At 35.5% G+C, this 17,082-nt stretch overlaps 1 protein-coding gene across 1 annotated transcript in view; it reads left to right on the top strand.

Moving 5' to 3' along the window:
* The window catches only part of CCDC178 (coiled-coil domain containing 178), a gene marked incomplete at both ends in the record, with an annotated part of 388,897 nt that overhangs the window by 295,120 nt on the left and 76,695 nt on the right, over positions 1-17,082 (top strand). The window lies entirely within an intron of this gene.

Below are 17,082 nucleotides of genomic sequence, written 5' to 3'. Positions count from 1 at the left end.
TTGTCCTTTACTACATTTTAGGGATACTTATATAAAAGTGTTAGGAATGATTCTTTTAGTTGATCCTCTTGCTATGTAGGCTAATTATAGAGTATGCTTGACAATCTTTCGCTCCACCTATCTTTGTCTTAATTTCATGCACACACCAACCTTCTAATGACATTTGACTTTCAGCTTTCACTCATTCATTCATTCATGTGTTCATTCACTCATGAACTCAAAAAGTACTTACTAAATGCCTATTTCCAGCACAGTGAAAGCAAGATGAACTGTTCTTGCCTTCAACACACTTACAGATGAGCATGAGAAAGCAGATAATTAAATAAGTAGTAACATAAGATTGAAAATTTCTATTATAACAGCTCCCTAGGGATCCTGTGAAGGACCTGTATATGAACAAGATACTTTATTGGCATAAAAGTATCTTATAAAACCAGAAATGTGGCACTGTACCAGCTCTAGTTATTTGTATTGCAAACGTGGACTTTTTATAATAGCTTTATTGAGATACAATTTACATATCATAAAATTCATCCTTTTAAAGTGTTCAATTCAGTGGTTTTTCACATATTCAGAGTTGTGCAACCATCACCACTATCTAATTTTGAACATTTTAACACTCCAAAAGGAAACCTATCCTAATTAGCAGTGACACTACATTCCTTCATATAACCAGACCTACAGCTACTAATCTATTTTGTGTCTCTATGGATTTGCCTATTCTGCATACTTTATATAAATAAAATTATACAGTATGTGACCTTTATATCACTGGCTTCTTTCACTGAACATAGTGTTGTTTTTTTTGTTTTTGTTTTTGTTTTTCTTTGTGGTACGTGGGCCTCTCACTGTTGTGGCCTCTCCCGTTGCGGAGCACAGGCTCCAGGCACGAAGGCTCAGCGGCCATGGCTCACGGGCCCAGCCGCTCTGCGGCATGTGGGATATTCCCAGACCGGGGCATGAACCCATGTCCCCTGCATCGACAGGCGGACTCTCAACCACTGCGCCACCAGGGAAGCCCGAGCATAGTGTTTTAAAGTTCACTGATGTTGTGTCTGATTCAGTAATTCATTCTTTTTATTGCTGGATAATATTCCATTGAATGGATATACCATATTTTGTCTATTCATTCATCAGTTGATTGACATTTGGGTTGTTTTCACTTTGGGATGTTATTAATACTGCTGCTATGAACATTCATGTACCAATTTATGTGTGAACATGTATTTACTTTTCTCTTGGGTATATACCTAGAAGTGAAATCACATGTCATATGGTAACTATATATCAGTATGTTTTCCTAAGTGGCTGTATCATTTTACAATCCCACCAGCAATGTATGAGAGTTCCAATTTCTCCATAGCCTCACCTTTTATTTTCTGGGTTTTTTGTTTGTTTGTTTGTGTTTTTGTTGTTGTTGTTGTTTAATAACCTCAGTGAGTATGAAGTGGTATCCCATTTTGGTTTTCATTTCCCAAGTGACTAATGATGTTTATTATCATTTCATGTGCTAAATGGTCATTTATATATCTTTTTTCAGGAAATGTCTACTCAAATCATTTGCCCATTTTTAAACTGAGTTATTTGCCTTTTTATTGGCTTGTATGAGTTCCTCAAGTATTCTGGATACTTTTGGAGTCATATCTAAGAAAGTTTTGACTAATCCAAAATTATAAAGATTTTCTTTTAGGAGTTTTGTAGTTTTAACTATTAGATTTATGATCCATTTTTATTTTATTTATATGGTATAAGGCACAGTGACAACTGCATGTAGATATCCAGTTGTCCTGACACCATTTGTTGAGAAAACTATTCTTTCCTCCATTTAATTGTCCTGGCACTTTTCTCAGAATTCAGCTGACTATAAATGTAAGGGTTTATTTCTGGACTCTCAATTATATTCTAGTCTTCTATGTGTTTATCCTTATATTAGTACCACAACACTTTACAGTAAGTTTTGAAATTAGGAAGTCTAAGTCCTCCAACATTGTTCTTCTTTTGCAAGATTGTTTTGATTTTTCTAGATCCTTGGCATTTTCATGTAATTTTTAGAAACTGCTTGTCAAATTTACCCAAAGAATGTAGTTTGGCACTTTATAGGGATTTTGTTGAGCCTGTAGATCAAACTGGGCAACATTGCCATCTTCACAACATTGCATCTTTTGATCAGTGAACATGGGGTGTCTTTCTATTTATTAGGTCTTAAATTACTTCCAACAATATTCATCATTTTCAGAGTACAAGTTTTGCACTTTTTTTGTTAAATTTATTTCAAATTATTTTATTTCTGGATACTATTTTAATGCAACTGTTTTCTTAATTTTATTTTTGGATTGTTCATTCCTATTGTATAGAAACATAATTGATTATTTGTTCATTGATCTTGTATCCTTCAACCTAATGAAGGATAGAACCCTCATTTATTGGTTCTACTTTTTTTTTTTGGATTCTTTAGGATCTTCTATATACAAGAACATGTCATCTGTCATCTGTGAATAGAGGAAATTTAACTTCTTTTCCAAACCGAAAGCCTTTATTTGTTTTCTGGCTTAACATCCCCATATAAAACTGCCAGTACAATGTTAAATAGATGTGTGGACATTCTTTTCTTTTTCCTGACCATAGGGGAAAGCATTCAGTCTTTCACCATTAAGGATAGTGTTAGCTGTGGCAACTTTTCTGGATGGCCCTTACCAAACAGAGGAATTTCCCTCCTACCCCTATTTTCATTAGGGATGCTGGTTTTTGTCAAAGGCTTTTCCTGCATCTATCATTTTGCTATATTTTTTCTAAATATTTTATGTGTTTTTGTTACTCCATTCTACCATTACTTCATTTTTTTTGTTAAATAGATGTTATCTAGTGTGCTATTTTAATTCCCTTGTTATTTCTTTGTATATATTGTCATGTTATTTTGTTAGTGGTTACCCTGGGAATTACAGTTAATATCTTATCACAATCTAATCTTGATTAATATTAACTTTATTTCTATATTGTACAAAAACTTTACTCCAATAAAGCTCTGTTCCCCCTCGCTCCTCCATGGCTGTTATTGTCATACAAAGGGCATTTCCCTACATTATAATCCCATCAACCCAATTTAATAATTTTTTCTTTATGCAGTTGCTTTTTAAATATGTGAGGAGAAAAGTGCTAGAAACAAAAATACATTTTTGGCAATTTATGTTTATCTGTTTATTGATGCTCTTTATTTCTTCATTTGAATTTGAGTTACTGTCCAGTGGTTTCACTTTTTTTTTCAGTCTGAAAGACATTCTTTAGAGCAAGTCTGCTAGAAAATTTTTTTAAAAACCTCTCGGCTTTTTCTCATGTAGGACTGTCTTAACTTCTTCATGTTTGAAGCATAGTTTTACTGTATGTAGGATTGTTGGTTGATAGTCTTCTTTCAACACTTTGAATATGTTATTCTTCTGGCCTCCATGGTTTCTGATGATCAGTCAGCTGGGAATGTTTCTGAGGATCCCTTGTATATGATGAGTTATTTTTCTCACTTTTTTTTTTCAACTTCCTCTCTTTGTCTTTATCTTTCAACAGTTTGACTATGGTATGTCTAGGTGTGGATATCTGAGTTTATCTTGCTTGGAATTTGACAAGCTTCTTGGATGTATAGATCATTTTTCCTTGCAGTTTGGAATTTTTGTCCATTATTTCTTCAAATACTATTTTTGTCCATTTCTGACTCTCCTCTCATTCTGTGGTTTCTGTTATGCATACATTGGTGTGCTTTGTGGTTTCCCTCAGGTCTCTGAGGTTCAGTGCATTTTTTTCATTCTTCTTTCTGTTCTTCAGACTGAACAATCTCAACTGATCTATCTTCAAGTGTACTTGGTTCTTTCTTTCGCCACTTCAAATCTGTGGTTGAGACCCTCTAGTTAATTTTTCATTTCAGTTATACTTTTCAACTCCAGAATTTCTATTTGGTTCTTTTTTGTAATTCTATCTCCTTATTGAAAGTCTCTATTTGGTTTGACATCATTCTCATACATTCCTTTAATTCTTTACATATGGTTTCTTTTAGTTCTTTGAACATACTTGTAAGAGCTGACTTAAAATCTTTGCCTAGGAAATCTAACATCTGAGCTTTCCTTGAATTTTTTTCTATTGACTGCTTGTTATTTTCTTATGGATCATACCTTCATGTTTCAGTTCATATCTTATAATTTTTTTTGAGAACTGGACATTTTAAATAATATAACATGACAACTCTGGAAATCAAATTCTCCCTCCCTAGAGTTTATTGTTGTAGCTATTTGTTGTGGTGGTTGCTGCTGCTATTTATTTGTTTGTTTTGTGATTTTCCTGGACTAATTCTGTAAAGTCTGTGTTCTTTGTCATGTGCAGCCACTGAAGTCTCTGCTCAGTTAGTGGTCCTGTAATGATTTGACAGAGATTTCTTTAAATTCCTTGAACCAATGAACCAGTAATTGCCAAGGGACTCTGTGTGTGTGTGTGTTGGGCATGCATTCAACAATCTGGCAGTTTACAACTCTTCCTTACCTTCACTTTCTGCTTTTGCAGAGTCTCAACAGAAGACAGAGTTGAGAGACTGGAGCCTTGTCATGTCTCCTGGGTATGTGCACAACCCTGCACATAGGCATGACCTCCTAGATTCCTGGTACTATATCAGAAATTTTCAAAGACCCTCCAAAGATACCTCATTTCCCACCTTCCCCCTTTCAGTTTTTTGGTCAGCCTCTTGCTAGTTCCAACAGGTATCCTCACGTCAGGCAGCTAGGATGTGAAACAATTGCCACTGATTGTTTTAGACAAATGTCTTAGGACTAGGCTTGTTCACACTGATTAAGCTGTGAGTCATGCCAAACAAAGATAAGCTCTGAGTATGGGACTTTTCCTAGGAGTTGCCAGATAGGTCAAATAGTGACATTATCTGGGGATGAATCTTCTGGGGGAGGTTCAAACCCATTATGTTCTCTTTGGTGTCTGATAATAACTGGTTCTCACAGTTACTGTGGTTTCAAGGCTGTTGGGTTTCCAGGATTGTGAAGAGCTGCAGATGGGAGAATGGGAAAGAGCAAGTCAAGATGCCACAAAGCTTGATGCTCTTACAGAAATTCAGCCATTTTCCTTTAATGGATACTTTGATTGTTGGAAGACTTGGTTAATGTTCAGAGTTCTGGAAAAGTTGTTTTCTGTCAGATTTTGCTTAAACAGATGAACATACTTTCAGCGGTCCCTACTGCACCATTCCAGAACCACTTCTCCACAAACATGAATTTTTAAAATAAATTGTGCTCTCTTATACAATACTATCTTGATGTAGATAAGACTGTATAATAGGAGTGGTTATATCATTGACAAGATCTTTGCGTGCATATTAATAATCTCCCCTGGATTTTTCTTGAGAAAGTACACTATTGGCATTTAAATGAAATAGCTTATCTTTCATCTATTTCTGTACTTCTAGAGTGTGGTCCTCTCTTTTAAATCTCACACTCTAGTTTCACACTGATGGAGGATCAAATGATGTTGTTTTCTCAGTTACAACAGCAGAGATTTATCTTGTAACACACATGCTTATTATAATTTAAAATTAGCATTAAAATTAACCCTATCCTTTTATTAGATTATATGTTCAATATAGTCATTTTATTATAAAACAGAATGTTTTTTAAAATGAAACAGGGACTTCCCTGATGGTCCAGTGGTTAAGACTTCACCTTCCAGTGCAGGGGGTGCGGGTTCTATCCCTGGGTGGGGAGCTGAGATCCCACATGCCTCACTGCCAAAAAAAACAAAAAAACACATAAAACAGAAGCCATATTGTAACAACTTCAATAAAGACTTTAAAAAATAAAAAAATAAAATGAAACAATGATTCATATGATCCAACCACTTTGAGAGCACCAAGCCAAAGATAAACAGAAATAAAAACAAATGAACTTTTATTTTCCTTCAATCTTCTTCACCAAAGAGATTAATCATAACCTTAGAGGGAGTAAAGTAAATAGTAATGAGAGAGCCCAGATCTCATGAAGAAACTGATATTTTCGAGACCCAGGAAAGCATTCCTAAGTCCTGAAAGAATGTGCCCATGTGATCAAGGAACCAATGCCAGTTACTGATGAGAAGCTGTGGAGCAGGCAGAAGAAATGCCAGAAAACTAAAGTCAGAAAATTAGTCTCATTTTTCAAAAGGAAAAGAAACTAAAGTGGGAATGAAATTAAATCTCAACTATTCTAGATTGGCTTATTTAGGAGATGACTGGAGAATTTTACTCTTACTACCATTTAGAGCATATGTTGATTTTTGCAAAATATAAAAGTATTTCATGGTATCCTTGTTGACAAGACAGTTGTGTAACCATAACCAAAGACGACTGATGAATGGTTTAATGTGTTCCTTGATATCTGCATTGGGCTGATGCTGAACTGTCATTTTTGTCCTCTGTTTGCTAAAGACATACTTATGAACTGCATAGTTTCCAGTATTATGGGGAAAATCATCATATATCAAATGGCAGAAAAAGGATTGAAGATTATTTTGGCCATAGGAAAAAAAAACAAGAATGTGAAATTTAAAAGAGCACTTACATAAACCCCGTACATTTAAGTCCCAATGTTAAATTAGAAGATGGACCCTCTCTTATTTTAACTGATAATATTAAGAAAAAAATTTTGATTTGTTTTGGGGGTTTTGTTTTTGTTTTGCTGAGATTTGGGGATTATATATATGAACTTTTTATTTGAAGAAAAGTTGAAATATTTTAATAACTGACAGGAATAGTGTAAGTGTAAAATATATTGACTCCTAATATCCCAAGGTGAAGCATTTATTTTTAACTATTTCATTCTCTGCAATAATTCTTCTTTTATCCTGGTAACTGATATCAGTAAGACCTGATTATTAGATGGGAGTATCACTCCTGAAGCAATTAGTATGCATGTATAGATAGATTCCAGATCACTTCTTCAATGCTGGTGTGCAAAAGCCTATGCTAAAAATAAAAGAAAAATAATTTAATGTTGTTTTGCAGAAATAACTTTTAAGTATTCAAATTGAACCGTCACTATCTTAAATTGTAGCTATGTGATTTCACCTAATGAAAGAAACTAAATGAATCCATGCTAATGCATTATTGGTATGTGCAGAACAAGAAGAACAAATCACACAAATTTTCCCACTTAATTATTGCGCTAGAAATTCATTGTCATATTATTGACCTATTTGGTCATGCCCAAGTTAATCATGTCTGGACTTTTCCCAGTGGAAAAGAAGCTTGTTCACTTCCTGTCTTGCAAGAATATCAACTAAAATTCGGTCACATATGCCTGTAGCCCTATCACTGCAGCCCACTGTAACCATCATCGCCAGCAGCGAGACTACAGTCTGCAGTGAGCCCGGGAGACTTAGTGTCAGAAACTCATGACTTCCTGTGTCCTTTTGTCTTTTCCATTCTGCTCAATCATTTGCCACATTAAATTAAACCTAACTCTATTTGCCAAAGCCCTCCCTGCTTTCTCTTTGCAGGGACTTGTTTTGAAATACAGAGTTTACTGCAGTAACAGACTAGTAAGCCGGCAACTTTAGTCGCTTATTAAAGTCAAGCATGTGTCTTTGTTTCATGTTGCTAATGATGTGGAACCATAGCGACCCGAGCACATTTCGCCCGGACGGTGTGGGAGTGAATGCTGAGAGCTCATTACTTGGCTCCCCATTGGAATCCTGCAGGCTTCCGCTCATTGAGGAGACTGGGGGGGCTTTGACAGAATTATTATACTGAATATTTTTAGACTCATTAACTATATCACCAAAGCAAAACATCTCTTCCTTAGATGCAAATGGCTGCAGCTACTGTGGCTTTGCTTTAGTTATTGTAGGAAAAAGGATGAAGCTTGAAAACAACTTAAGAAAAAGACTTTTCATGCCTGAATGTTTGATTTTGCAACTTACATTGAGACTGTCTGTGCCCGTTTTGCCACATTTGAGCCACTTGTATAGAAGTGCTACTTACAAAGATAAACACGTTCATATCCCCATATTAAGCAATAATCAAAATCTTTTTTTAATTCTCTGTGTCCTGTAATGCATTTCTGGATGTGAAGCTTTGAGAATTATACTTTGGGCTGAGGGTTATGCTATTCATTCCCAGTATTACAGAGTAACTTTTAGTGCCTGACCTAAATCTAAACTGAGAATAACTGTGTAGTTAAAATAATAATTTGGGGGAATAGCTGTTCTCTAATTTGGGAGTTGTAACATATGTTGCCTAGCATGAAAATGACACACTGTCTTAGATCATTACAATACCTTAACACAGCAAGGTTGAAGAGCAAGAAAGGAATTTTAACCTACCTCCAATTGTATTGCTCTCTTGGATTTCAGTTCAACTTTAATACTACTTTACTGAGGCTATTTAATTTAGACTTAAGAGCCCTTAAAGGAAAAAACAAAAAAGATGCATACCTTAAAATTGATTCCTTAGAGCAAAGGACAGAGAACTACCTTTATGGTGGCATTTGTTATGGAAGTTTGGTTAGATCTATACAGAATTCCATGTTTCCAAAAGTAAATTGTTTCGGTACTTTAATGGAGAGTGTTTACTTTCTCATATATTGCTGTTTACAAGTGTGTCAAAAATTTGCCACCTCCAGCACCTAGGCTGAGAAGTGTTCTCTGGGTATTTAAACATTAAGATTTGCTCTGAAATATTTTGTACTTTAACAAAAAACTTGTTGTCTGTGCACTAATATTCAGTGCTTTGGAAGAAATACCCTTTGATTTTATTTGCGGTTCATTTCCCACACTACAGTGCTTTGACAATGGTGACAGTGACTTCATACATCAAGAATTTCTCCTGCTTTCCATGACCGCCAGGGAATCTGAGGGGAATACTTTACATCTGAAACATGTTTTCCTTTGGGATTCCACCATTAGAATAACAGGTCTGATCAGTAGCCCATTATGAAATGGAACTTCTACAATGGAAGAGAGAGAGGAGAAGAAAAAAAAATCCTAAAAAATCAAACACGTAATAATAAAACTACAAAACTGGGATTTTTACATGCATATTAAATGTATGCCATACCTTTTAGAACTCCGTTACCTATTCATAAGAAATTTCAAGACCCTATTTTCTTCAGTTACCAAGCACATAAAAAACATTGAATAGTGCAAAGTAGGAAATATTTAACTTAGATGATTGGAAGACAGTGATAATGTGGCCAACATCATAGAATCGTTTTGTAGAGGAGTTCACTTCACCTGGAGTTCCAGGGAAATGATTCAAAATTCTTGTCACTGGTTCTAAAATAGATCATAAGACGGGGTATACATCAATTCGCAGAATATTTTGCACTCCTTTTAAATAAGAATTCAAAATATAAATCCTACTGCTAATGAATCTGAAACAGCATCATTTATTCAAAAATATTTTGTGAATCTACCAGGTGGAAGGCAGTGTTTTCCATATTAGATGTACAATAGTAAACAAAACAAACATTTCTGTGAGGGAGATAGATAGCAAACCAGATAAATCAAATATGTAGTGTGTTAAGAGGTAAATGCAGACTGGGGATAGGAAATGTGGGGATGGGGTGGGCTTCTACATAGGGTGGTCACAGAAAGATTAGCTGAGATGAGTTCTTCTGAGTAAAGATGTGAAGGGGTTGAGAGGGCCAGCTATGTGGATATTGTGGATATTTGAGAGAAGCATATTACAGTAACACAGTATGCCCACAGTCACTAAGACAAGAGCGTATCTGGAAAAAGAAAAGGGACATAGGGCTAGTATGAAGGAGGGAAAGAGCAAGAGGAGGACAAAGGGTAATTAAGAGTCATATTATTTAGGGCCTCGCAAGCTATTGGCTTTTCATCAGAGTAAAATGGAAAACCACTGAGGGTTTTGAGCAGAGTAGTGATAAAATCTAAATTACAGTTTAACTGGGTCATTCTGTGTGCTGGGTTCAGGATAGACTGAAAGGAGTTATAGATAGAAGCAGGGTGTGGGGCTATTCTAGTAATCAAGATAAGAGATTATGGTGGCTTGGATCAAGATGGTGCCTGTAGCAGTAGTGAGAACTAGGCAAATTCTGGGTGTATTGTAAAGATAGAGCCAATAGAATTTTCTGATGACCAGACAAGGGGAGAAATAAAAATAGAGGAGTAAAGGATGACCAGGATGGCTCACATAAACAACGGGAAGAATGAAATTGCCTTTAACTGACAAAAGGGAGGCTGCAGAGGAGGCAGGATTAGGAGACAGTATCAAGGGCTCAGAGATGCATTTGAGACATCCTAGTGGAGATATCCTGTAGGCTGTTGACATACAAGTCTGGAATTCAGGGAAAATGTCCTTGCTGGAGATACTGATTTAGGAGTATTCTACATATAACTAATGTTTATAATCATTAGACTGAATGAGATGATCTCAGGATCGAGAAGGAAAAGTCATTGGTGACCTCGGTAAGAGTTTTAACTGAATTATAAGGGAGGAAATAATCTGATTGAGTAGTTTCGAGAGCAAATGAGAGGAGAAATAGTGCAAACATGAGTAGAGACACCTCATTCAAGATGTTTTCTGTAAACTTAAAGCAAAAAATAAACACTAGACAGTGAAACGTGATCAAGAGAGGATCTATTCTTCCGAAATGTTTGTACACTAATATAAATGATCCAGTAGAGAGGAGGGAACAGTTGTGGCAGGAGACTTAGGGAATAATTGAAGAGTTGCTGAGACACTGTCCTTTGAGTGTGTGAGAAAGGATGAGATCCATTGCACAAGTAGAGGGACTGGCCTTTACTAGGATCACCCACAGTAACAGGAGAGACAGCAGAGTACACTAACATGAAAATAAGTGCAAGATGGAAGTTTGTGGAAGATGTTTTTTGATTGCCTCAATATTTTTCAGTGAATTCGAATGCAAACTCAGTTGGGAATGAGGATGGAGGAAGAGGTGCTGGAAGTTTGAAGAGAGAAGAGAAAGTGTAAAATAGTGGTCTAAGAGAGGAGAGGACTTAGCTGATTAAGAAAATAATGGTTTATTACCTTACATCATGGAAGCGCTTACTTATCACCGTTGTGTATTTTTCTCCAGTCACAATTAAGTAAAGAAATTCATCCTCAGTAGGTGGAGAGTTGTGCCAGTGGAAAAGGCCACCATCCAAATATAACAGTAGTGATTCTCATTACATGACAAATAAGAGAACACCATGTGAAACAAAGCAACAAAGCAAAGAGTTGAGAGAGAGAGTTTTGTTGTTTGTTTTATGGGAAATATTGGATTTAGGGATCAGCTGACTTTAGGATAAAGTTTAGGGATTGACCGACTTTACAAATCTCAAGAACTGACATGGAGCTGTTTAATCGATTGGGACTGGTCTAAACTGATTCTGTGGTTACCTATTTCAGGCTTGGAATTAGGAACCAAAAAGAGCCTATTTTCTACTTTCTTTCCTGAGGTTGGAGAATAGGAACTTATTTTTCTCGGATGGATTTAACCAAGGTTGGAAAATAATGAAGCAAGTATATAAAGTGTGAAAAGCACCATGTGTTGAGAGTATATGCAAGAGAATAATTATAATGATTGACAATGAAATTTATAATGATGGAGTCAAATCATTAAATACTCCAGTGGATTTGAAGGACTTTTTTAGTTTAGGTACCAGGGAGAATGAGCTGGCAAGGTAAAAGCTGAAACTAAGAGACTGGCATATTTGAAATTATGATAATAAATAATATCATTGGAAATAACAAGGTTATCAGTGTGACCCAGGAAAAAAGGTTGAGTGAATTAAAGGGCAAGCTTAAGGAATCAAAAAACTGAGAATCTAGGAAATTAGAATTGTCTACATAGATTTTGAAATATGCCTCAAATTATAATGGAGCAGTATTGGAGAGAGCGACATTAAGCCAGGAGCTAAAACCTCAAGAAATGATCATTTGTGATCTGACAGAGGACAAGATTACTAAACATTGGGGTTAGTGAAGATAGTATGATGAAATGATTTTTCAAAGTTTTATGATTTTATGAAGAGTGGAGGGACAACAGAATGGAAGAGACAATGATGACTAAGTAGGATGTCTATGCCATTCCAGACTCAGTGGTGCTGATATGAAAGATGTGGGCGGGAAAACAAAAAACAAGCAAAAGTAAAAACAGTACTTGTGAGAGCTGCAGGGAAAGCAGTGTCATGAGGGAGACCCAGGTTTCAGCTGGAGCAGAAAGTGAAACTCCACGGAAGAGTTTGCAATAAAACACTCTTTTACCCCTGGCAACGGTGACCTTTGTAGGATGATCAATGGAAAATATAATTATTACTGCAATTTTATCCCTATTAAATCTGCTCACAAATGGCAGCATGCCATGCAGATCATTTATCAAACATCTATAACTTTACCATATATTGACTCTCTTTCCAGGAGTGACCCCAAAGAGCGGGTTGAAAAGCTTTTATCCCACAATTATATCCCCAGCTCACTCTTACCAAGTTGCCTAGATCCCTTCCTCCTTCCAATTGGATTTTCACCTCCAAACTTCTCCTGTATGGAAGTTCCAGAGCCACCAGTAGCCTTTAGATATGCAAACATTCGTTGTAATGGAAGGAGTAGTGGCTTGGGAATTAGAAAACATAAACCCCATTACTAATAATTGGTTTGTCCATTAACTGATTTGTCCACTTTAGTGTTATTGAACCTCAAGTTTGCACAACAGTAAAAGAAAGCATTCTTGCCAGATAATCTTAAATTGTGTTCTTGTCCAATTGTAACCAGTCCCATCTGAATGTTTGAGACAACTTCACAATCAAAATTAAGGACATAATTACAAAAAGTCAAGATATTACTACCCAGAAGATCAATAGGACACAGATTACAAGCCATTTGTCAGCATGCAAATGTAATATTTAAATGTTTATCGTTACAGAATCTGTTGCACAATGTTTGCATCTCATTTGCTATTCATATACATGTTAGAAAAGGGTGAAATTTCAAAGAAGTAGTTACTGGTGAAAAAAAATCAAGCTAAATTCTGTTATGACCAGTCTATTGATCTGAGTTATGTCATACCAACCGATTGACGTGAACAGAGAGACTAAAATACGGTGGTCACCAATAGCCTTGTTTTGTATGTACCTCAGGGATTAGTCTGAGAACTTTTCTTTTTGGACCAGTATCTACCAACACCTCTTATTTGCCAGCAATAGGAAGATCAGTATAATTTGAGTCACTGGTTGAAGATAACAGGGTCCTGTTTCCTTAATCCTGAGTTACAATGCTCTAGGGCAGATAGTTTAGTAATGGCAGTGAGACTAGCCATAGAACTCATCAATGACTACATGAACCTTAGCTTGAAATTTCCATTTGCAAGATGTCACCTGTTTAAAAAGAATCTTGAACCAGTTTTTTAAGTCAAAGAGAGAAGCAATTTTTAACTCACATAATCATATGTAAGAAATTAAATTTGATTTATATATTATTTATTGTATATGCTGCAAAATCATGGTCATAGAACCCTGAGAACAACTCCTGTTGTTACCAAGGTAACTTTTTCTGTGCTGGGATAGACAGGTCACAGCCCTTGCTGTTGGGTAGAAAAAGATATGAATCCTTTATATGCTCTGTGAACATGGGATATTTACATGACCTCTGTGTATGAATTGCTACTTTTTCTAAACAGGAATAGTTTGTAATAGTTTTTGCAGTCGTGTTTGTATTATTTTTCTATTGCTATATAACAAATTACCACAAATTTGCCAACTTTTATACATATATTATTACAATTTCAATAGGTCACAGCTACAGGCACAGTTTAACTGAGTTCTCTGCTCCGGATCTCACAAGACTGCAATCTAGTTGTCAGCCAGGCTGTGTTCCTTTCTGGAACTCAGGGTCCTCTTCCAAGATCAAATATTGTTACCCATACTCAGATCTTTCTTGCTGTTACCCAGGGATCACTCTCAGCTCCTGAGACCCCCACAGGTCCTAGCTACATTATAGCCCTATCACAAGCCCTCTCACAGCATAGCATTTACTTCTTCAAGGGCAGCAGGAGACATTCTCCCTCTTCTCTGGTAAAACAGAGTTATGACCTATACTTAGAAAACTCTAAGACACGGATGAAAGAAATTGAAGATGACACAAACAGGTGGAAAGATATTCTATGTTCTTGGGTTGGAAGAATTAATACTGTTAAAATGACCATACTACCCAAGGCAAACTACAGATTAAATGCAATCTGTATCAAAATACCAATGGCATTTTTCACAGAACTAGAACAAATAATTTTAAAATTCGTATGGAAACACAAAAGACCCTGAATAGCCAAAACAATCTTGAGAAAGATAACACAGCTGAAGGAATCACACTCCCTGACTTCAGACTATACTACAAAGATACAGTAATCAAAGCAGTATGGTACTGGCACAGAAAAACAGACATATAGATCAATGAAACAAAACAGAGAGTGCAGAAATAAACCCACACACATATGATCAATTAATCTATGACAGAGGAGACAAGAATATACAATGGAAAAAAGACAGTCTCTTCAATAAGTGGTGCTGGGAAAACTGGACAGCTACATGTAAAAGAATGAAATTAGAACATTCTCTAATGCCATTTACAAAAATAAACTCAGAATGGATTAAAGACCTAAATGTAAGACTGGATACTATAAAGCTCTTAGAGGAAAACATAGAAAGAACACTCTGACATAAATTGTAGCAATATTTTTTTGATCAGTCTCCTAGAGCAAAGGAAACAAAAGCAAAAATAAACAAATAGGATCTAATGAAACTTAAAAGCTTTTGCACAGAAAAGGAAACGACAGACAAAATGAAAAGACAACCTACTAAATGGGAAAAGATATTTGCAAATGATATGACCAATAAGGGGTTAATATCCAACATATATAAAGAGCTTATACAACTCAACATCAAAAAAACAAAACAACCCAAATTTTAAATGGGCAGAAGAATTGAACAGACATTTTTTCCAAAGAGGAAATGCAGGCACCTGAGAAGATGCTCGGCATCACTAATCATCAGGGAAATGCAGATCAGAGCCACAGTAAGATATCACCTCACACCTGTCAGAATGGCTATCATCAAAAAGAACATGAATAACAGGTATTGGCAAGGATGTGGAGAAAAGGGAACCCTCATACACTGTTGGGAATGTAAATTGGTGTAGCCACTGTGCAAAACAGTATGGAGGTTTCTCAAAAAACAAAAATAGAGCTACCATATGAGCCAGCAATTCCACTCCTGGGTATATATCCAAAAAAGGCAAAAACACTAATTTGTAAAGATACATGCACCCCAGTGTTCATAGCAGCATTATTTACAATTGCTAAGATATGTAAGCAACCTAAATGTCTATTAACAGAGGAATGGATAAAGAAGACATGGTATATATACACAATGGAATTCTACTCAGCCATAGAAAAGAATGAAATTAAAGCCAAAAAGAAAGCAGACTCACAGATCTAGAGAACAAACTATTGGTTACCAGTGGGGAGAAGTATGGGGGGCAATATAGGGATAGGGGGATACAGGATTATGATATTATATGAAATAATGTGTATGAAACTTTTGAAAATTGGAAAGCACTAAAGAATTTAAAGAATCATTCAGTATAAATTTTTTTTAAAAAACAGAGTTATATAAGCATACTGCCTAACATAATCACAGGAGTGACACCCCATCATCCTTGCTATATTCTACTGGCCAGAAGTAAGTCACAGGTTCTGCCCTACTCAAAGAGAGGGACTCTACAAGGGTATGACTCATTGGGGATCATCTTAGAATTGTGCTGACCACAGTGGTATAGGGAGTACCTGTTGAGACAATGCATCTATATCTAAAACGCTTATAAAAAGTACTTGCTAAATGTAAACTGTTATGACTGCTATTGTTTTTGTAAAATCTAAACACAAGCAAATAGTTGTAGTTGTAAGCTTAAATTTAGGAAAAAAGTCATTAAATTGGGAATTTAAAATTGTCATCAGTACCATCAAAGAACATTTATTAGATATTTATTTGTACATTCCTCTCCAATGGATTGTGACCTTATAGGTAAATTAGCTCACATAATGCATTGAGGCATTAGGAATTTTCTCCTCTTAAAACAGTACCTCTTAATAAACATTCTGAGATTAGAAACCAAACCAAAACAATTCAATCTTAAATAAGTTATCTTAGCCTATTACAATGGATGAACAGTAATCAACAGTTTTATTCTAAAGATGACTTGTTCTAAAAATATATTAATGCAGTCAACCAGTTGAATCTCTCAGATCTTTATATATGATAACTAGTAATTAGATTGTAAATTAATCTTGTGTTGAAAGAGAAATGTGCTTATTTATTTCTCCTTTTGAAACATAACCTTCTATTAAAGAAAATATTTAATTTCTTCTTTCTGAACTTTAGCGAAAGGCAGCAAAATCAATTGGAAGCATAGCATAATTACATTCAGTACTAAACTTCAGTTCTGGTTCTGGTTCTTTAAGATTTTCACTAGTGGCAGAAATTGTATAGTAAAAGATTGTTACTTTCTCTTTGATACACAAAATTGGAATTACAGAAAAAAAATCATCTATTTATGTTGGATAGTATAAAAATGATTGATTTTTCCCAACAGGTTCTCATATCAAAATTGCTAATATTTGAAACTACAATATTTGCCTGCCTTAGATATCTGTTGTATTAGTTGAGGTTTGGAGTACTCCAGGGAAAGAGGGTCTGTGTGTATGTGTGTGTGTGTGCATATACATACATACATATATATATATGTATACATATATATGATGAGATGAGATCCACCCATATTGTGGAAGACAGTCTACCTTACACAAAGTCTACTAATTTAAGCGTTAATCCGAAAACTACTTTCATGAAAACATCTAGAATAGTGTTTAAACAAATATCTAGGCACCAAGGCCCAACCAAGTTGACATATAAAGTTAATCATCACATTTGCTTTCCCTACCACCCCCCTACACAAAACACACACACACACACACACACACAAAGAGGACAAATAGGGTTATGCAATCCACTAAAGAAATTTAATATGAATTCCCAAAGCAGAAAGTTTATAAT

Source organism: Hyperoodon ampullatus (genome assembly GCF_949752795.1).
Source record: "Hyperoodon ampullatus genome assembly, chromosome: 13".
Lineage (NCBI taxonomy): Eukaryota > Metazoa > Chordata > Mammalia > Artiodactyla > Ziphiidae > Hyperoodon > Hyperoodon ampullatus.
The sequence above is the reverse complement of the archived record's forward strand: the minus strand, read 5'-3'. Positions and strand labels throughout refer to the sequence as shown.